The sequence below is a fragment of the Octopus sinensis genome, linkage group LG10, assembly GCF_006345805.1.
Source record: "Octopus sinensis linkage group LG10, ASM634580v1, whole genome shotgun sequence".
In the NCBI taxonomy this organism is placed as follows: Eukaryota; Metazoa; Mollusca; class Cephalopoda; order Octopoda; family Octopodidae; genus Octopus; species Octopus sinensis.
Genome location: NC_043006.1, coordinates 22,366,075 through 22,390,873, shown reverse-complemented (window position 1 = coordinate 22,390,873; position 24,799 = coordinate 22,366,075). Strand labels below are relative to the sequence as shown.

Genomic DNA, 24,799 nt, shown 5'->3' with positions numbered 1-24,799 from the left:
GACAAAGTATATACTCATCTATTTGTGAAACTGGGCCTAAAGATATTTAATTTCTTATCCTCAGACATTTGGCTGCTGGTGCTCTTGAAACTGGGATCTGTAATTTCTTTTACTGTAATACTTTATTATTTTCCTTGATTTTACTTAACCTTAGTAATTCTTCCAGACATTCAGTTCAAATGTTTGCTTTACTCTGACAACTGTAACAACAAAGCTTTCTACTCTCTATCATCAATCTCATGACCTTTGTCTTGGTACCTTCTACTAGGTTCAGTTCCAGTATCACTCTGTGACTTTCAGTGATGATTAGGACTTACAAGTCCATTTCATTGTTAACTGATCACAAATCACTTTTAATTAGTTACTGCAATAAAGGTGACAAGCTGGTAGAATCATTAGCAAGTCAGGCAAAATGTTTTACAATATTTTGTCTGCATTTATGTTCTGAGTTCAAATTCTGCCAAGGTTGACTTCACTTTTCACCCTCCCTGGGTTGATAAAATAAGTACCAGTTGAGCACTGGAGTCAATGAAACCAACTTACCCCATCCCTGAAATTGCTGCCTTATGTCAAAATTTGAAACCAATTAGTTTCTACAAGCCATGGGTTTACATCATGTCCAGTGTCTCTTATTAGGATTCCTGTGCTTCTTTAATCCATACACTGAGACACAAATGTATCATTAGAAGTAGGTCTGACAATTGCAGCCTGTGTTTTGGCTAAATTTTCAACATTAAAGTCACAAAATTACAGCAAATAGTGTCACAACTTTTACCTTTTCCAATTAAGATAATTTCTCATGATAAGTCCTGGATCCTGGTGTGTTTGTTGTACTTCTTGACATGAAGGAGAAACTTAATCTGCCTTCATCTCTTCATTAACAAAAATATCTGATTTTTCTCTTCACCTTCTCCTGGGTTATCTCTAGTAGCAAAGAAATTCTGTTGGATTTTACAAAATTCTTCCATCTACCATTCCTTGTTGTGATACATGGGCAAATTGTTAGAGTGTTGGAGAGACTGTCTCACTGTATTTATTCTGACACTTGGGGCTATGAGTTCAAATCCTATAGAGGTCAACTTTGCAGTTCATACTTTTGGGGTCATGAAAAAAGTACCAATCTAGGATAGTGGACTGGCAGAACTGTAAGAACATTGGACAGGATACCATACATTCAGTCTCTGCATCTTGGGTTCAAATCTAACCATGGATTATTTGGGTGGTAAACTTAATTCATTACTTGGTTGAACATCACTGGCTGATACCTTGCACCCTTTTAGCAAAGTCTACTTTGTTGTGAGCATTTAGGCAGGTCAACACCTTCCTTTTTACTAGTCTTGGAGGTATTGTAACAGGTCATGGGAACTGCCTTTTCTCCTGACTAAAAAGATAAAAAATTTGCTATCACTTCCATTACTGCATTGCTTCCCCTTTAATCACCCTCTCTACCTTCAGTCATTCTCTCTTCTCTCCTACCTCTCATATCACTTGATATTTTTCTATTCAATTTCCTTACCAACAACCGTCATGTAGCTGTCACTGTCTCTCTTTCATTACTCCCTCCTCTATCACACTCTCAGTTTTATCACTTTGTTTCTCCCATCATACTCTCTCTTCTATAACACTCTCAGCCTGGTTCTTTATCTTTCATTTCTCTTTCTTCTATACAGACTGTTAACCATGTTGCACATTTACTATATGGTCAATGCCCTAAGTAATCAATGCCATAAGTAGGGTCACCATACTCTAATATGTCTGTCTGTCTGTCTGTCTGTCTGTCTGTCTGTATGTATGTATGTATGTGTGTATGTATGTATCTATCTATCAATTTATCTATCTATCACACCCACACACATGCACACTAGCACATACACACACACACACACACACAACTACATATATGTTTTGTATTCTCTGAGTGTATGAAGATTTGAAGCATATAATTTGATAGAATATCAATGCCAATCCTTAAGCAGATCAAGCTACATATGCTGATGTATGTATTAATATGTATGTTGTACATACGTATATTACATACACACACACACAAATATAGACATGCATGTAATATCCAACTGTTAAAGAGATTGTCAATGTATCTTCAGTATTAGTCTCAACTTATGTTTTTTTAAACAAGATAAGAAATATCACATGCTGACGAAACAAATCATAACCAATACCATCCCCCTCATCACCACCACCATCATCATCACCCTCACTATCACCACCACCACCACCACCACCACCACCACCACCACCGCCACCACCATCATCATTGTCATCATTGTCATCATCGTCGTCGTCGTCGTCATCATCATCATCATCATCATCATCATCATCATCATCATCATCATCATCATCATCATCATCATCATCATCATCATCATCATCATCATCATCATCGCCATCATCATCATCATCATCATCATCATTATCATCATCATCATCATCGTCGTCGTCGTCATCATCATCATCGCCATCATCACCACTACTGCCATTATTGCCTTTGACATTATCAGCATTATTACAATCTTCCTTTTCTACTCCTCATCATCATCCATATCGCATCACCCTCATCATCATCATCATCATCATCATCATCATCATCATCATCATCTTCAGCATTGATCCTTGCTTACTAATAGATTTCTACTTTCTTTTCTATTTTACTAGATAAAAACGAACCGGATGCATCCGTAGTACAACTCTAAACTGTTACTGTTACTTCCATAGTTAATATGTAAAGACTTGTATTTCTGAGATCTAAATCAATAAAACATAGCTGGATGCCATGAGTTAACTCCAAAGATTTTAATATAAACCATCATCAACATCATCATCATCATCGTCATCATCATCATCATCGTCATCATCATCATCATCATCATCATCATCATCATCATCATCATCATCATCGTCATCATCATCATCTCATCATCATCATCATCATCATCATCATCATCATCATCATCATCATCACCATCATCATCACCATCATCATCATCATCATTGTCGTCGTCATCATCATCATCATCACCACCACCACCACCATCATGTCATCATCAACATCATCACCATCATCATCTCATCATCGTCACTATTTTATATCTACTCTCCATGCTGGCGTGGAGACGCAATGGCCCAGTGGTTAGGGCAGCGGACTCGCGGTCGGAGGATCGTGGTTTCCATTCCCAGACTGGGCGTTGTGTGTGTTTATTAAGCGAAAACACCTAAAAAGCTCCACGAGGCTCCGGCAGGGGTTGGGTGGGGGTGGGGTAGCGACCCCTGGTGTACTCTTTCGCCCCAACTTTCTCTCACTCTTTCTTCCTGTTTCTTGAGTAATGCTGCGATGGACTGGTGTGCTGTCCAGCTGGGGGGGAACACATATGCCACAGAAACCGGGAAACCGGGCCCATGAGCCTGGCTAGGTTTGAAAAAGGGCGTAGAAAAAAAAAATAGAATTTGAATGCGACAGGAAAGTATCACGATTCAGATGTTTCCAGCTGGCAGGAGACCTAGAAGTAGACCATGAATGAGATGTTTGGATAATATTTATATTCTCAGTAAAGTGGCAAGCTGGCAGAATCATTAGCATGCTGGGAAAAATGCTTAGCAACATTTCAACCATATTTACATTCTGAGTTCAAACTACACCAAGGTTATCTTTGCTTTCCATCAGGTCGGGGTTGATAAAATATGTACTAGGCTTCACTTTTACATTTCCATGCTGGCATGAGTAAGATGAGTTGTTATAGTCCAAGGCATCTATTATTGAGAGAAACTGCTCCATTAGAACAGTGCTCATTCATGTCCTTTGTCTTGATTTCTATGGCTGGATGCCCTTCCTATTGCCAAGAAATGATATTAGATATTTTAAGTATTAATTTAGAACAGTAAAAATAATATGGAAAGTGTAACCTCTCGAAAGAGCTGTTCTTCACTCTTGCTCCAGAGCGTCGGCTGTGGGGTCATTCCAAAAAGCTCTATCTGCAACGATTTCATCTCAATCGAAGGAGAGGGGCTTTCCCCGTCCGGGTTGCGGATCCGTGGAATAAGCTGCCGGACGAGATGGTGAAGATGCCGACGACCGCTCGGTTCAAAGTCTCCCTTGACCACAAGTGGCCTGAACTCTTTACATGAACACCACCCTGTATATAACTCCATGTCCACCTACATGGCCTTGCTTTTTGCTTTTTGAGCCAAAAAATTAACTAACTAACTAACTAACTTACTAACAGTCTTGTTGGCAGGGCAGGAATACAGAGTGCTCCCCACTTCCATTTGATGTAATTAAGTTCTATAATTGCTTTGTCATGCAGGCATCAAACCAAGGTCAGAACATTCAGCGATATGGAACATTAACAGAATAAACTATTCTGCAAGCATTAACCAACAGACTAATTATACTCTTTTACTCTTTCACTTGTTTCAGTCATTTGACTGTGGCCATGCTGGAGTATTGCCTTTGGTCGAGCAACTCGACCCCAGGACTTATTCTTTGTAAACCTGGAACATATTCTATCGGTCTCTTTTGCCAAACCGCTGAGTTACGGGGACGTAAACAAACCAGCATCAGTTACCAAGGGATGTTGGAGGGACAAACACAGACACACAAACATATACACATACATATATATATATATATATACATATATAATATGACGAGCTTCTTTCAGTTTCCGTCTACCAAATCCACTCACAAGGCTTTGGTTGGCCGAAAGCTATAGTAGAAGACACTTGCCCAAGGTGCCACGCAGTGGGACTGAACGTGGAACCATGTGGCTGGTAAGCAAGCTACTTACCACACAGCCACTCCTACACCTATGAACAAAATTTTTATTTTTAATTTTTTTGTCTTTAAGCAGTGTTATTTCCTATTTGCTTCTATCTGAAAATCAAAGAAAATGACAACTATTCCCTTCAAACTTTGCTTTTGTGACCTGGACATCAATGCTTGGAAACTGACCTATTTTTCAATACCTTTCAGACAGATTCAGCACTGAATTGCTGAAGCAGAAATATCGTTATAACAAATATTCTGCTCAATACTACAGATTTGCATGTCAGTTGTTTAACCTTAATCACTTGAGCATGTTCCTCAGTGGCTGACAATATGTGAATCTCTGATCATGAGCAGGAGTAGTAGGGGAGTATCATAGCCATGTGTTGAGGGAGATTCTTTGGAGTCTGAATAAATGAAACAAAACCAAAGTTTGAAGGAAATATTAACCATTTTATATACTTTCTAGGGGTTATAATAATAATAATAATAATAATTGTGTACAGTGCTCAGGTGCACTACAACTCATCTAAAGTGTATATATAATCAGGTGTAGTTTCAGCGGATTTCAGAAAGCATGAGGGTCTTAAAGGATGCAGTGTCATGGCAGTCAACAACTGACGCAGGCAGTTTATTCCATACTTCAGCAACTCTGAGCGTGAAATAACAGTTTCTACCCAAGGACAAAAATTAAGTTACCCCTAGGCGCAGGAGTGGCTGTGTGGTAAGTAGCTTGCTTACCAACCACATGGTTCCAGGTTCAATCCCACCGCGTGGTACCTTGGGCAAGTGTCTTCTGCTAATAGCTTTGGGCCGACCAAAGCCTTCTGAGTGGATTTTGTAGACCGAAACTGAAAGAAGCCTGTTGTATATATGTATATATATGTATGTATGTGTATGTATGTGTTTGTGTGGCTGTGTTTGTCTCCCCAACATCGCTTGACAACCGATGCTGGTGTGTTTACGTCCCTGTAACTCAGCGGTTCGGCAAAAGAGACCGATAGAATAAGTACTAGGCTTACAAAGAATAAGTCCTGGGGTCGATTTGCTCGACTAAAAGGCGATGCTCCAGCATGGCCACAGTCAGATGACTGAAATACGTAAAAAAGTAAAAGAGTAAAAGAGTGTTATCTTTGAGCGCTAAAATACTACCACATTCAGTTATCATTATCATATATCATTCTTTCCCATTCTAGTTAAACATGACCAGGATGATGATTGATTTTAGAGGCAGAATTTTATGGTTGGATGCTCTTCCTGTTCCCAATCTATTTTACAGATAAGTGGTGGTGGGGTTGTTTATATTTCACAAGCATTCAAAAGCACTCAGTGGCCAGTCATAATCTCATGCTACGAACATCAACCTCAGCACTATTTCGCGCACATGGTAATCTGAAAAATATCAATATTCATACATGTTTCCATACACACATATGCACATGCGTACACGTGTGTGTGTCTGAGACAGTGTGTATGTGTGTGTGTGAGACAGTGTGTATGTATATGTGAGACAGTGTGTATGTTTGTGTGTGAGACAGTGTGTATGTGTATGTGAGACAGTGTGTATGTGTGTGTGTGAGACAGTGTGTATGTGTATGTGAAACAGTGTGTATGTGTGTGTGTGAGACAGTGTGTATGTGTGTGCACGCGTGTATGTACACATACATGCATGTGTGTGTCATCACCACCGTTGTCGTCGTCGTCAACATCATCATCATCCTTGTTGTCATCGTCATCGCTGTTATTGTCATCATCACCGTCATCGCTGTTATTGTCATCATCACCGTCATCGCCGTCATTGTCATCATCATCATCATCATCATCATCATCATCAACATCACCATCATTTAATGGCTGGCTTTCAGGCTGGCCTGGCTTTCACAGTCCGACAGGGTCTAACAAGTTGAAGGACTGCATTATGCGCTAACATCATCTTTGGCATTGCTTCTATCTTTGAGTGCCCTTCTTAATGCCAACCACTTTACAAAGTGTGCTGGTGCGTTTTATTTCATCGTAACAGCATTAGTAACGACTGCCTCATAAATTGTAAAGTCAAGGACCAAGAGTGACCTCTTTAACTGAGGTGGAATAGAAGAGAGTGAGGATGGTGATTCTAGGTGGAGGGATAAGGTCTGGTCAGGCACGGGAATGTGTTATTTCCACATGTTGCTGCATCCACAAACACACTCACAGACACACACATGCCCTAACAGAGCAAACATTAACCCAATGAACCTTTTTCAAACCCCCCCCCCCCCATATAAACCCCACACATATATATTTCTTCACTACCCACAAGGGGCTAAACACAGAGGGGACAAACAAGGACAGATAAACGGATTAAGTCGATTATATCGACTCCAGTGCGTAACTGGTACTTAATTTATCGACCCCCAAAAGGATGAAAGGCAAAGTCGACCTCGGCGGAATTTGAACTCAGAACGTAACGGCAGACGAAATACGGCTACGCATTTCTCCCGGCACGCTAACGTTTCTGCCAGCTCGCCGCCTGTTACCCCAACACACACCCCATACCTACATAAATGCTCCAAAAAGTTTAACCAAAGAATTTAATCAAAACATACAAAAAGCACTCAAGCAAACACACAGATGTTTATGTGGCCTTTGGGCACCAGCCCAACAATCCCCACCCCCTCCAAAAATGCTACACATATAGTACAAATGCATACATTCATACTCTACCAGAACATCAACCCTAAAACAAACACATTTCCCATACACACTTTTCTAGAAAACTCTTGTCGCTGCCTAGCAACACCAAGCAGAGACAGTGTTTTGGTGCCAAGGGACATAACTCTTAACTTAAATCTTGCTCTGTTCATTTTGTTGTCTTCTTCACAAAAACCACAGTAGAGAACAGTCACCATATTTCATTTCATAACTGCTACCTCTAAGGAGCATAGGGTTACATAATCAGGCTGTTATCTAACACTCTGTTGACCTCCTAGTATGAAACTGATTAGTAAGATCAACCATAATGGATATATAATACTGTACACTTTAATTAATATATATATATATATATATATATATACACACACACTGCATAAATAATATTTTTATAAACAAACTTGAAAGGACGCAACCACTGCGTTGATTACGAAATCACTGGTGATCTGCAGCTAAATTCTGTTTTTAAATGACTTGCTTCGAGACTTGCATTCTGTACAATATGTTTATTTTGGTTGTTTTGACTTTAAGAGTCCCTCCTAGCGTGCAGCATTTATGTGTAATAATGCCCTCTATATATAATATATATATTTATATATAATATAATATATATATTTATATATATATTTATATGTATGTATGTATGTATGTATGTATGTATGTATGTATGTATATATATATATATATATATATATATATATGTATGTATGTATGTATGTGTGTATATATATATATATATATATATACATATATATATATATATATATGTATATATATATATATATCTATATATATATATATATATATAAAACATTATTGGTGAATGTGAAGAAATGGAGCTGAACGCAGATTGAACAGAAATCGTTGTACCTCCAACCGTGCTGTTTACTGCTGTGATTTTTGCTACTAAGGTATCGGTTAAACTTTTGTTTAATCTACTACAGATTATTCATCTTTCTATTTCACATAATATATATATATATATATATATATATATATATATATATATCTATATTTGTTGTAGTTCATTTGCCGCATTGCAGAATAGAAAATGGTGATTTAGAAAGCCATGACAATGCAGTTAGTAACAATATTTTTCTGTTTTAAAAAAAATTAGAAAAATGTAAAAATTTTACCAGAAATACTAATATTTTTTTCTCAACTGCATTGCTGTGGCTTTTGAATTCAATGTCTATGCACACACACAACACAAACACACACATATATATGTGTATACATATATATATGTGTATATCTATATATCTATCTATCTATATATATATATATATATATATATATATATATATATTATATACATTTAGCAATTAAGGACAACTACTTAATAAGGAAAACTTAACAAGAAATTGTCAGGTAGATAGCGTGAAAACTCATAAGAGAAAAAATTTCGAAAATAATTATTTCTTATTGAACATATTAATTTATATATAGAGGGCATTATACATACATGCCAGAAGGCATTATACATACAACCACACGCTAAGAGGGACAATTAATCATTTCTACCAATTAGTCATTTGGTTAGAAATGACTAATTGTCCCTCTTAGCGTGTGGCTTGTATGTATAATGCCTTCTGGCATGTATGTATAATGCCCTCTATATATAATATATATATATACATATATGTGTTGTATATTATATATATAATATGTGTATATATATATAAATGTATATATATATATATATATATATATATATATAGATATATATATATATATATATATATATATATATATACATATATTCATATATATAATCATTGTCATTATCATCACCATCATTATCATATACATATAAATATATCTATATATCAGGAATAGCTGACCTTTCACACGCATTATATTGTAAACAAAATTATTTTCATATTTGCTTTGAAACAATAATGTTTCCAAGTTAATTAATGTTCCAAGGCCTACACAATCAGATCTTCTGAATAAAGTAATGATTTTTTTTTCTAAATCTTTTTTTCACTTATTTCAGCCATTGGATTGCGACCATGCTGCAGCTCTGACATGAAGGATTTAGTTGAACAAATCGACCCCATTGCTTATATTCTTTTTTTAAGTTTGGTACTTATTCTATCCATTTCTTTCTGCCAAACTGCTAAGTCATGGGGGACGTAAACAAACCAACATTGGTTGTCGCTGGTGGTCAAATGGGACACAAACACAAAACCACTCACACACACAAGCACGGACACACACATGCATGCACACACTTGCACACACACACACAAGCACGGACACACACATGCATGCACACACTTGCACACACACACAAGCACGGACACACACATGAATGCACACACTTGCACACACACACAAGCACGGACACACACATGCATGCACACACTTGCACACACACACACAAGCACGGACACACACATGCATGCACACACTTGCACACACACACAAGCACGGACACACACATGCATGCACACACTTGCACACACACACAAGCACGGACACACACATGCATGCACACACTTGCACACACACACACAAGCACGGACACACACATGAATGCACACACTTGCACACACACACAAGCACGGACACACACATGAATGCACACACTTGCACAGACACACACACACACACACACACCCACACACATTTATCAATCTATCTGTCTACTGAAAGCATGATACATGCCACTAGGTAGCATATATATATTGTTTCAGCTTTTGGATTAAATGTATGTATGTGTGTGTTTGTGTGTATACTGGCTTCAACCAATAACTTTTTTCAAAAGTCAACAGATATATCAGAAATGATTTTTCCATCAATTAACAGAACAGTCAATCAAGATCAGGTTGAATATCAGAACATGCTTAAACCCATGGGATGCCACTGCATAACTTGACACTAAAGCTAGATGCTCCCATTATGTTGCTTAGGAATCTTGACCCACCTTGCCTGAGTAACGGAACTCACTTAATTGTTACTTCCATGAAGCCCCGTGTCCTACAGGCAACAATCATAACAGATAGTCACAAAGAAGAAAATGTCTTTATTCCAAAATTTCCGCTCATAACTATAGATACTCTCTTTACTCTTTTACTCTTTTATTTGTTTCAGTCATTCGACTGCGGCCATGCTGGAGCACTGCCTTTAATCGAGCAAATCGACCCCAGGACTTATTCTTTTGCAAGCCCAGTACTTATTCTATCGGTCTCTTTTGCCGAACTGCTAAGTAATGGGGACATAAACACACCAGCATCGGTTGTCAAGCAATGCTAGGGGGACAAACACAGACACACACATGCATATATATATATATACATATATACGACGGGCTTCTTTCAGTTTCCATCTATCAAATCCACTCACAAGGCTTTGGTCGGCCCGAAGCTATAGCAGAAGACACTTGCCCAAGGTGCCACGCAGTGGGACTGAACCCAGAACCATGTGGTTGGTAAACAAGCTACTTACCACACAGCCAGATGTTCCATTTGAATTTAAGATGCTTCAGTTTCCAGTCAAAGTATGTTTTGGTATTTCAATTAATAAATCCCTGGGTCAATCCTTCTAGGTAGTTGGACTGATCTCTTTACTGCATGCTTCTCCCGTGGCTAACTCTATGTTGGTTACTCACAAGTTGGAAGCAGCAACAAGTTATTCATTTGGACACCATGTATATATATGGGGGTGGGTAAAGTATCTCATTCTTATGGAATTCTGCATTCCAGAGAATTTTGGTGTAATGCAGAATTCTACAAAAGAAAGCCTATTTTTGTATTGACTGTCATGCTTATTAATTGAGATTCATTTCCCAGTGAAATTAGTATCAACACTGCATCAATACTGGCTGCTTATCCTGTCATATCTATTTTATAGAAAAAGAAAAAAGTGTCTCTCAAACTTTTCAGACCAGTTTTTATTGGTCTGAAAAGTTTTTACATCAGAAATTACACTTTCCATTCTGTTTGCAAATTATCCTACAAACTTTTGACTTTTGCTTGAATGGTCATTGCGTTTATGAACACATTATGATCAGTCTGATTGTTGATCCTCCTACTCAAGAACCATTCCATTTAAAGTATTACTTCAGATCTGTGAAGAAATCAATATCTAGACGTTTAGAGTAACTATGTGAATGCATTACTTTAATTTTTGCTTTTATTTCCATTTATTTCCATTTTAGTTGTTGCTAGCTTATTGTTTTTATTCTATGATTGAGTTTGTCTCCCACATCAACCCTTTGTAAAATATCAAGTTTGATGTCCAACATAACCCCTTTATGACTTCTTTTCATACTACTACTACTACTACTACTACTACTACTACTACTACTACTACTACTACTACTACTACTACAACTACTACTACTATTACTACTACTTCCACCACCACCACTACCACTACTACTACTACTACCACTACTACTACTTCCAGTACTACTACTACTACTACTACTACTACTACTACCTTCACTTCCATTTGATGGACTCTTTCCAGCCATCCTGATTGTGAGTAATGTATTATACTACCTGTTTGTAGTTATCACAACAGTATCCTTAAACCCTTAAAAATGTTTTAGCCCAATGGCTGCGGCCATGCTGGGGCACCACCGCTGGGCACCACCAGTAGCTGGGGCACCACCAGTAGCTGGGGCACCACCAGTAGCTGGGGCACCACCGCTGGGGCACTACCAGTAGCTGTCATAAACAAAGAAATCCACACCAAATTGTAAAAAAAAAAACCAGAATCCAAGGCCATAGTAGAAGACACTCGCCCAAGATGCCATGCAGTGGGACTGAGCTCAGAACCATGTAGTTGGCAAGTAAACTTCTTACCACCTGTGCCAATAGAAGAGAAATATATAATATATTACATAATGAGATACACTGTGCACAATAACCAAAGAAGAAAGATGGTAGCAAGTTAATCTTCCTTGTTTTATACATATTCCCCAATAAGTCATTCTATTTTTTCATTCATATAAATGCATTTGAAGGTATGAAAACTATATTGTTTTCTCTTGCTATTGTTTGATGTCTCTAATCAGTTCTATCTGTGATATAAAGTGGTGGATGGAAGCACTCAACGGAACAGCCTACTCGTGAAGTTAACGTGTATGTGGCTGAGCACTCCACAGACACGTGTACCCTTAACGTAGTTCTCGGGGATATTCAGCGTGACACAGAGAGTGACAAGGCCGGCCTTTTGAAATACAGGTACAACAGAAACAGGAAGTAAGAGTGAGAGAAAGTTGTGGTGAAAGAGTGCAGCAGGGATCACCACCATCCCCTGCCGGAGACTCGTGGAGCTTTAGGTGTTTTCGCTTAATAAACACTCACAACGCCCGGTCTGGGAATCGAAACCACGATCCTATGACCGCAAGTCTGCTGCCCTAACCACTGGGCCATTGCGCCTCCACTGATATAAAGTAGTTAACTATGCAATGGCAATGAATTGGCAGAGTTGTTAAAACACTGAATAGAATGACTCATGGCTATCTGCTCTGAATGCCAATACTCTCTGAGTCCAAATACCACTGAGGTCAGCTCTGCTTTACTCCATTTCAAGATTGATTTTAAAAAAGTACTTATCCAGACATTACGCACACATACACACACACATTACATCTGCACACACACATATACAACAAGCTTCTTTCAGTTTCTGTCTATCAAATTTACTCGCAAGAATTTAATCAGCCCTGGCCTATAGTAGAAGACACTTGCCTAAAGTGACAGACAGTGGGATTGAACTGAGAACCACTTGACTTGGAAACAAGCTTCTTAACCACACAGCCACAGCTGCACATCTTACATGATTATATAAATGAAAAAATGGAAACATAACAGTTCAAGATATTTGGCTACTTTACTCTAAGAAAATAACCAGACCACTCAGTCTACATCATTGGGTCAAACCACATATTTATAAAGGGATCAGATCTGAAATTCCTTGAGTAATTTAAGACTATACCCAGTACCAGATTTAGTTATAAACTAAACATGCTGAACCTTACAGACTTATAATCCACATGGTTTTGGATTCAGTTCCACAGAATGGCACCTTTGGCAAGTGTCTTCTATCATAGCTTCAGGATGCAGATGGATGCCAACAGGTCCATAATGAAGTGTCAATCTCTCAAGGTAGATGGAACATGTGGAAGAGGGAAACCCAAGAAGACATGGGACAAAATGTTGAAGGACAACCTCAGGATGCTGAACCTTTCAAACAAGATGACAAAGGGTCAAGATATCTGGTGCCTTGCTGTACTCAAGAAAACCCATACTCCACAGCAGGTGCACTAAGGATGCTCCCCACTGGTGAAGAGGATTGGCCTGCAAGAGTCTTGTGCCGGTGCCATGTAAAAAGCACTCATGTAATAGCACTTGTGTGGTGCCACGTAAAAGCACCCAGCACACTCTGTAGAATGGTTGGTGTTAGGAAGGGCATCCAGCCATAGAAACCATGGCGAACCAGACAGGAACCTAGTGCAGCTCTCCAGCTGGCCACCTCTAGTCAAACTCTCCAGCCCATGCCAGCATTGACAACAAACGTTAAATGACGGTGATAATAAATCGTATGTGTGTGCATGTGCGTGTGTGTGTGTGTGTGTGTGTGTGTGTGTGTGTGTTTGTGTGTGTGTGCGTGTGTGCATGCGCACATATATGTATGTGTACGTACTTGTATTTGTTTCTCCCACCAATTGGCAACCAGTTTGGGTTTGTTTAAATCCCCATAACTTAATGTCTCAGCAAAAGAGATGGGTAGGAAAAAAGGCCTCAAAATAACTTTTAAACAATATTTTCAATGTTTTTGAGACCTTAGAGTGTAATTTTCTAACAAGGGACCTTCCTTACTTTATATAACTTCTTGAAGTTATACCAAAAGTTTCCTGAAGTGGCTCTTGAAGGATAAATCTGACACTGCCAACACAAATGAAATATTCATCCTTAAAGTCAGCGTTTATATTCATAATGTCTAAAACTGTAGAATACAAAGTTGGTGCCATGTCATTGTCTGTTCTGGGAACTCTGCTAAAGAGTCATAACCTTGTCTTAGAAGTCTTTTGGAATTTAATAGAATCAGTCAGTATTTTAGAATTCAATAAAATTAATCCAGTGTTTCTGAATTCAATAGAACCAACCAGTGTAAGTGGATAAGTAAAAATATATCTATTATTGTAAAATGAGGTGCAGACTGGAAATAATCACCAAAATTATTTCTTAATTCAATTTCTATAAATGATAGGGAGATAAGATATTTCCATAAGATTCTATTTTCGTCAAGAATTTTTGAATCAACACTTTTGAATCAAAGCAGTGTTATGTCTGGACCAAAAAAAAAAAAAAAAAAAATGAATGAAGAATAGTGAAATAAAGAAAGGAAAAAAAATAGAAATAAAAAAATAAAAAAACTTATCGGTATCATAATTTCCTTCCGATGCTACTATTATTGTCAACATCAAGACAATCATCCTCATAAACATTATCATCATCATCATCATCATCATCAAGATCGCTGTCTCTTGTAGCTGACAACATCGACATAGTTGTTGCCTTAGTCATCATCATCACCATCGTCATTGTCATCATCACTATCATCAGCATCATTCATTATCATCATTCTCATCGGCATTATCTTCTTCATCACTGTCATGGTCAGCATTATCATCATCATCATCATCATCATCATCATCATTCTCATCATCATCATCATCATCAACATCATTATCATCATCAATACTGCCACCGTTATCATTACCATTATTATCACCATCATTATTATCATACTCTTTTACTCTTTTACTTGTTTCAGTCATTTGACTGCGGCCATGCTGGAGCACCGCCTTTAGTCGAGCAAATCGACCCCGGGACTTATTCTTTGTAAGCCCAGTACTTATTCTATCGGTCTCTTTTGCCGAACCGCTAAGTGACGGGGATGTAAACACACCAGCATCTGTTGTCAAGCAATGCTAGGGGACAAACACAATCATACACACACACATATATATATGTATATATACATATATATTCTTTCAGTTTCCGTCTACCAAATCCACTCACAAGGCATTGGTCGGCCCGGGGCTATAGCAGAAGACACTTGCCCAAGATGCCCCGCAGTGGGACTGAACCCGCAACCATGTGGTTGGTTAGCAAGCTACTTATCACACAGCCACTCATCATCATCATCAATATTCTCCTCTTCTTCTTCCTCATCATCACCACCACCACCACCACCGCTGTCATTATCATGGCCACCTACTCATTTTACTGCAACTAAGTTCCCCATTCTCTTTTCTATCTATCAATTCCTTTTCTGCAACTCACCGCCGTCATCATCATCTCATCATCATCATCATCATCACATTTCCGGCTGAAAAGCTTCCACCCTTTTCTTCTTCATTCACCTCTCTTCTATAAGACCAACACCTACACACACACACACACACACACACACACAAACATACACATGAATACACACATTCACACATGCACTCACACACAAACACACACAAACACACACAAGCACACATACTCACACACAAACACACATGTACACAAACACACACAAACACACACACACACACACAAACACACACAAACACTCACACACACACATACAAACACACACACAAACACACACAAACACTCACACACACACACAAACACTCACACACACACAAACATACACATCAAACACACACACACACACACAACACTCACACACACACACAACACACACACACATACAAACACACACACACACACACACAACACACACAAACACGCACACACACACAAACACATACACACACACACACATACACACATACACGCACACGCACACACAAACACATACACATACAAACACACACACACAAACACACACAAACACTCACACACACACAAACACACACATACAAACACACATACACACATACACGCACACGCACACGCAAACACATACACATACAAACACACACACACACACACACACACCACACAAACACTCACACAAACACATACAAACACACACACACACAAACACACACACAAACACATACACATACAAACACACACACACATACACACACACACACACACACACACACACACACACACACACACACATGTGCATCACATGCACTTACACTTGGCAATGTGACTGACTGAATGCAGATGTATTCATTTGTATAAATGCAATTGAAAATATGGTTGATGTTTCAATACCAAAATCTTTAAGTCTTTTGAACTTTAGTATTGGTAATGTTCCCAGTACTCACTGGAGTACAGACAGCTAGTACTCTCAGGTAGCATAGTGTGGGTTGCCAATGTCTGGGGCAAGGCAAGTATTGTGGGAAGAATGAGCTGCTTCTTTCATTTATTATTACCTCTGCCAAGGAAGGAAGTTATCTTTACATTGGCATTGGTTCGTCCGTCTGTCCGTTTGTGTGCAAAATAACTCAAAAAGTTGTAAAAAAGTATTTAATGAAACTTGCAGAAAAAGTTGGTAATGGCACAAGGAACAGATGATGAAATTTTGGTAGTGATCTGGGAAGTTTTATGGATTCTTGAAGGATTTTTCATTTGTTATATTTACTTCACATGAAGTATTACAATGTTACATTCTTTGATTATCTCCCTTGAAAACACGATCATCGTTTCCAAATAACCTATGATGGCGTTGTTGTTTCCAAAGTTTATTTTTGTTTCTCTATTAGTAATTTTACTTGCGTATCTCTCTTAAAATGAGCTGCTTGGTGGAGGTCCGCAATCTCCAAGTGCTTTTCTAGTCATTTCTTTGTTTGAGGTGGCAACCTGGTAGAATCATTAGCACGCCAGACAAAATGCTTAGAAGCATTTAGTCTATCTGTACATTCTGAGTTCAAATTCTGCCTTTACTTTTCATCCTTTTAGGGTCAATAAAATTAAGTACCAGCTGAACACTGGGGTCGATGTTATCATCTCACACCTACCCCAAACTTGCTGGCCTTGTGCCAAAACTTGAAATCATTATTACTATATCATTTAACCTATTAGTTACCATATTTCTTTTGAGATGCTCTGTGTTTCTTTCAATTAATTTTGAATATAAGAAAGAATTTAGTAAAATAACTTAGATATCATTGAGCTAGTGTTACCCAATATTCACACAACATTAATAGTTTTTTTCTACTTTTACTTTCACTTTTATGAATGACTTATAATAGTATGACTTATAATAGTATTGAGAAGGCGCGTGGCTCAGTGGTTAGAGCGTCGAGCTTACGATCGTGAGGTTGTGAGCTCGAATCCCGGACCGGGCTGCATGTTGTGTTCTTGAGCAAGACACTTTATTTCACGTTGCTCCAGTTCACTCAGCTGTAGAAATGAGTTGCGACGTCACAGGTGCCAAGCTGTATCGGCCCCTTTGCCTTTCCCTTGGACAACATCGGTGACGTGGAGAGGGTAGGCCGGTATGCATGGGCGACTGCTGGTCTTCCATAAAAACAACCTTGCCCAGACTTGTGCCTCAGAGGGTAACTCTCTAGGTGCAAACCCATGGTCAGTGTCTGACCGAAGGGGGTCACAAAAAAAAAATAATAGTATTGTCTCTAGTATTCTTGAGAGTAGAGATAGCTCTTTCTCACCTTGATGCTGTCTCTAGTGCTCCCAAGAGTAAAGACTGCTATCATTCACATGCTGGTGTTGTTTCTAGTACTCCTGAAAGAAGAGATAACTATCACTCTCAGGCTGGCACTGGCTGTGACATTGCTGGATGAAGTCTACTTAACCATAGCTAGAGACAAACAAGTGAGTAAGTAAAAATATAGATCCATTTAAAATATCTTCACTTCAAGACAAGGTAAACAATTGTAACTAACTCCGAATAAAAAGGGGAAAATCATCTCAAGAAATCTATGATTCTCAATAATTGATATGCCATTAAGGGTTTTAAAAAAACCCAGTTTTTTTACAAAATTGATATAAAATGAGCTTAAAGAAATAACTCAGAGTGGCCTGTGACACGAAATTTATCACCACCACCACCATCATCATCATCATCATCATCATCATCATCATCATCATCATCATCATCATCATTATATTATTATTATTATTATTATTATTATTATTACTATTATTATTATTATATTATTATTATTATTATTATATTATTATTATTATTATTATTATTATTATCACTATTATTATTATTATTATCAATATAGTGCAGCACTCAACAACCTTTTTTCACTTGCGGTACACTTCTATTCTTTTCAAAATTTGGCAGCACACCTGAATGAAAAATATATAACTAAAAGTATAGGGGGGAAAAAATTATATTCAGGTTACATTGCAGCACACCTAGCATCATCTCGTGGCACACTTGTATGCTGCAGCATACAGGTTGCGGAGCATGAGAACGGAAGTCTTCCATGGAAGTAGCAGGGCTTTCTTTTTCCTAGTTCTGTATGTCCTCAGAATCCAGCCAACTACTGTTTGTGGTGGCCCTCTCAGACATGCCCTCCATGTCAGCGAATCTGACCAGCTATGCTGACAACACAAAACTATCACAGGAAGTTAGGAACCCAGAGGATATCATAGAACTGCAGAAGGGCCTGAACGAAATCTACGAATGGGCTAACAAAAATAACGTGCAGTTCATTGCTATGAAATTTCAGGCACTCCACTATCGGTCCAACACCAGGCTAAAATTGGAATACACTGGACCAGAAGGTAATATGACCTGGGGGTTCACGTGAGCAATGATGCAACATTCTATGTGCATATTACCAAGATGGCAACACTGTGTAGGCGAGTGGTTGGCTGGATTCTGAGGACATTCAGAACCAGGAAACGGGAAGCCCTGATACCCCTATGGAAGACTTTCATTCTCAGCTGCTTGGACTACAGAGCCCAACTTTGGTCCCCAAAGAGTGTGAAACAAACTGTGGAACTTGAAGCGATCCAGCACCAATACACAAAGAAGACTGACTTGATGCAAAAGATGGGTTACTGGGAGAGGCTAAAGGAGCTGAGTCTCTATTTCCTGGAGAGAAGATGAGAAAGGTATACAATGATATATATTTGGAAGACTTTGGAGGGTTTAGCACCTAATTTTGGAATTGACAGCTATACCAATCCTTGGCACTGCATCATATCAAAGATCCTGTCTTCCCCATCTAAAATAAGGACACAGTACTGCAATTGTCTGGGTTTCAAGGGCCTGCAATTGTTCAATATCCTTCCAGGCAACCTTAGAGATCTACATGGTGTTGATGTGGAAGTTTTCAAGAACGTCTGGACAGATTTCTATCAAAGATACCAGATGAACCCACATTGCAGCAGGAGACGCAAAGATAAGCAGCTCTGTCCAACTCGCTACTTCACCAAAAACAGTGGGTAACTACAGATTGTGCATCAGCATGACCTCAGCCCTGGGCTGAAACCAGTAAAAGATAAAAGATAAAGTATAAAAGATATATATATATATGCGTAGGAGTGGCTGTGTGGTAAGTAGCTTGCTTACGAACCACATGGTTCCGGGTTCAGTCCCACTGCGTGGCACCTCTTCTACTATAGCCGTGGGCCGACCAAAGCCTTGTGAGTGGATTTGGTAAACGGAAACTGAAAGAAGCCCGTCGTATATATGTATATATATATGTGTATGTTTGTGTGTTGTGTTTGTCCCCCGCCCCCCAACATCGTTTGACAACTGATGCTGTTGTGTTTACGTCCCTGTAACTTAGCGGTTCAGCAAAAGAGACCGATAGAATAAGTACTGGGCTTACAAAGAATAAGTCCTGGGGTCGATGTGCTCGACTAAAGGCGGTGCTCCAGCATGGCCACAGTCAAATGACTGAAACAAGTAAATGAGTATATATATATATATATATATAATTATTGGATCGTAGGGTGTCCTTGGATCGTAGGATGACCTGCTGTGCTTGAGGAGACCTATTAAGTCAAGTACATCAATATCAAAATAAATATCAAATGGAAATTGTAGTTACGATACCTGTGCTGGTGGCACATAAAAAGCACCATCCGAACGTGGCTGATGCCAGTGCCGTCTTGACTGGCTTCTGTGCCGGTGGCACGTAAAATGCACCCACTACACTCATGGAGTGGTTGGCGTTAGGAAGGGCAGATCAGACTGGAGCTTGGTGCAGCCTTCTGGCTTCCCAGATCCCCAGTTGAACCATCCAATCCATGCTAGCATGGAAAACGGACGTTAAACGATGATGATGATGATATATATATATATATATATATATATATCTTTCTCTCTTTTTTCTTTTATTTGTTTCAGTCATTTGACTGCAGCCATGCTGGAGCACCGCCTTTAGTCGAGCAAGTCGACCCGGGACTTATTCTATCGGTCTCTTTTTACCGAACCGCTAAGTGACGGGGACATAAATACACCAGCATCGGTTGTCAAGCAATGCTAGGGGGACAAACACAGACACACAAATACACACATACATACATATATATATATATATACGGCGGGCTTCTTTCAGTTTCCGTCTACCAAATCCACTCACAAGGCATTGGTCGGCCCAGGGCTATAGCAGAAGACACTTGCCCAAGATGCCACACAGTGGGACTGAACCCGGAACCATGTGGTTGGTTAGGAAGCTACTTACCACACAGCCACCCCTGCGCCTATATATACATATATATATATATATATATACTTTAAAGGCCACCCTATTGGGTGACTTTTAAGCTAGTTCCTGTGGTGGGCTCTACATTAGGCCTTGAGTACAACAGTGACACTTCATGCATTGAGTTTATTAAATTTTATTACACTTACTCTTTACTCTTTTACTCTTTTACTTGTCTCAGTCATTTGACTGCAGCTATGCTGGAGCACCACCCCCAGGACTTATTCTTTGTAAGCCTAGTACTTATTCTATCGGTCTCTTTTGCCGAACCGCTAAGTTACAGGGACGTAATCACACCAGCATCAGTTGTCAAGCAATGTTGGTGGGGGACACAGACACACAAACACACACACATATATATATGCATATACATATATACGACGGGCTTCTTTCATTTTCCAACTACCAAATCTACTCACAAGGCTTTGGTCAGCTCGAGGCTATAGTAGAAGACACTTGTCCAAGGTGCATTGCAGTGGGACTGAACCCAGAACCATGCATATGCTGGTGTCATGAAACTGGCACCGATGTTGCTGGCATGTAAAAGCGCCCATTAGACTCTTGGAGTGGTTGGCATTAGGAAAGGTAGCCAGCCATAGAAAGCATGCTAAATCAAACTAGAGTCTGGTACAGCCCCTCAGTTTACCAACCTTCTAACCCATGCAAGCATGGACAACGGACGTTAAATGAGGATGAGGATGATGATGGTATATATGTAAGGCGGAGAGCTGGTAGAAACGTTAGCATGCCGGACGACATGTGTAGCCGCATTTCGTCTGCCGTTACGTTCAGAGTTCAAATTCCGCTGAGGTCGACTTTGCCTTTCATCCTTTCGGGGTCGATTAAATAAGTACCAGTTACGCACTGGGGTCGATGGAATCGACTTAATCCGTTTGCCTGTCCTTGTTTGTCCCCTCTGTGTTTAGCCCCTTGTGGGTAGTAAAGAAATAGGTATTTCATCTGCCGTTACGTTCAGAGTTCAAATTCCGCCGAGGTCGACTTTGCCTTTCATCCTTTCGGGGTCGATAAATTAAGTACCAGTTACGCACTGGGGTCGATGGAAACGACTTAATCCGTTTGTCTGTCCTTGTTTGTCCCCTCTGTGTTTAGCCCCTTGTCGGTAGTAAAGAAATAGGTATATATATGTACGTATATGTATCCACACACATATATTTATATTCACTGGAAGTTCAAAATGTTTTTCTGCAGTCATTCTTTTACTTCCCTGAGCAAGGTACATAACTCTGTTTACTCCAGTTTGCTTGAGCACACCAACCAAAAAGCAGGCTTTCTTCCTACTTCACAGGTAAATAGTTACTATTAGCAAATAGCATTTAGCTTTAAATATAACAGAGGATGAAAAACATTCTAGTACTTAAAGAAATTGCTGATGGCCCATATAAAAAAATATATCCACAAACATTTGATACAAAAATTTATAAAAATAATAATGAACTTATAATAATAATAATAGTAATAATGAAATTATTGTATACAGTGCTCAGGTGCATCACAACTTGTCAGAAAGTGCGTATAAAGTATATGCAGTAATGTACAAATGTCTGGAAAGCGAACAATGTATGAGTCAGTTACATGCTTGTGTGTGTTTGGAGGGGAGAAAATCAGGTGTAGTGTTGGCGAATCTCAGAAAGCATGGAAGTTTTGAAGGATGCAGTGCTCCGACAACTAACAACTGATGCCGGCAGTTTGTTCCATGCTTCAGCAACTCTCAGCATGAAAAAAATGTTTCCTAAAGTCATGGGAGCTGTGCTGTTTTCTGACTTTGTAAATATGTCCACGGGTGTTAGACGGGTGGAGTTTGAAAAGGTGCTCAGAGTTATTGTTTGTAAGATGGTTAATAATTTTATGGGTGTCTGCCAAGTCAGCTGCCAGACGTCGGAGTTTCAATGTGTCAATGCCCAGGGAAGTAAGGCATTCAGAATATGGCAAATGCCTGATGAAGAGTATTCTTTATTGTATACAGTGCTCAGGTGCTCTACAACTCACCTGAAAAAGGAACCAAAACTGCTTGAACAGTACAGAAAATATGCACAGGAAGTGACCAGTGAATAAGTATTTTAAAAAAACCGGAGTGGGGGCAGGGCATCAGGTGTACTGTTGTCAAATTTCAGGAAGCATGGAAGTTTTGAAGGATGTAGTGTCACTACAGATAACAAGGGATGTGGGTGGTTTATTCCATCCTTCAGAAATTCTGAGCATGAAACAATGCTTCCAAAAGATACAGGTGTTGTGTTGGTTTTTAATAAATGCAAATTTTACCACTTATATTTCAACCTTCAATTCATTTAAAATTCTTCTTCATATTGTTTTTTCTTTACAGATGGTCCATTACATCTAACTGGATTTCTCCTCTATTCTCATGCATTCTCTACTGAGACTGGACCAATTCTGAATCTCCGCTACGTGTATATAACACCATCTTACAGGAAAAAGGGATCAGCAAAAGAAATGTGGAAGTACTTCCTAAAGGTTTGTCTTCTGCACTCTGTCTTTCTCTCTCTCCTCTTTCTTATTAAATTTAGCCATTTTGCTAAAAACCAACTGAACTTTTTTTTTTAAATAACATAACATTATAGGTACAAATATGGCGATGGGGTTCAGAAGAAAGACAGATTCTTGGGTTTGCTTCTATGTGTGTATTGTGGCTTATGAAAACTGTCAAAAGCTTCATGTGTCTATGTATATATGTGTGTAGATAAATATAAATCTATATATATGCATACATATATGTGTGTGTGCCTATGTGTGTGCATGTGTGCCTGTATATGTATGAATATATATATATATATATATATATATATATATATATACATACATACATACATACATATATATATATATATAATATATATATATAATATATATATATATATATATATATACACACATGAGGCGTTTGTTTCCCAACCACATGGTCCTGAGTTCAATCCCACTGCATGGCACCTTGGGCAAGCATCTTTTACTATAGCCTTGGGCTGACCAGAGCTTTGTGAGTAGATTTGATAGACAGAAACTGAATGAAGCCTATCGTGTGTGTGTGTGTGTGTGCACGCGCATGTGTGTGTGTGTGTGTGTGTATGTATATACATATACACATATATCTCTGTATATTTTCAGAGAGAGAGGAATAGAGATAAATATATATACATACATATATATTTATCTTTATATCTATATATATTTTTAAAGACAAAGATAAATACACACACACACACACACAAACACACACATACACATACACACACACACAAATATACATATCGTTTTTTTCAGAAAAACATAAATCTAGAGAAGAAGCACATTCTAAGAAGTAGAGCAGTCAATATTTATTAATAGTGAAGGTCAGTTGATAGAGTTACCCTGGATTTCTTGCCTTTATGGTGTATCTTCAGACCCTAAGACCTATTGGCCTATGGCCTATTTAAAATGCTCAGGGTAACCCTATAGACCAACCTTCACCAGTAATATATATGTATATATATATATATATATATATATAATAAATATTAGGGAATAAATCCAAATTTACAGGGAAAAATCAGATTTAGGATTGAATCCAATTTTATAGTAAAATATTATATAATATTAATTAGAGACAAAACCACTATTTTGTAAATCAAACAAGGAAAGACTTAATCAATACATAAAAAATTTTAATATAAAGTAAATAA

The 24,799-nt window shown here is 38.6% G+C and overlaps 1 long non-coding RNA gene across 1 annotated transcript in view; it reads left to right on the top strand.

The window, feature by feature from the left end:
• The window catches only part of LOC115216584, an 80,635-nt gene that overhangs the window by 21,087 nt on the left and 34,749 nt on the right, over positions 1-24,799 (top strand). Inside the window, exon 3 of the long non-coding RNA XR_005000890.1 lies at positions 23,449-23,597. This is a non-coding gene — a long non-coding RNA (uncharacterized LOC115216584). The remainder of the gene's footprint in view (positions 1-23,448; positions 23,598-24,799) is intronic.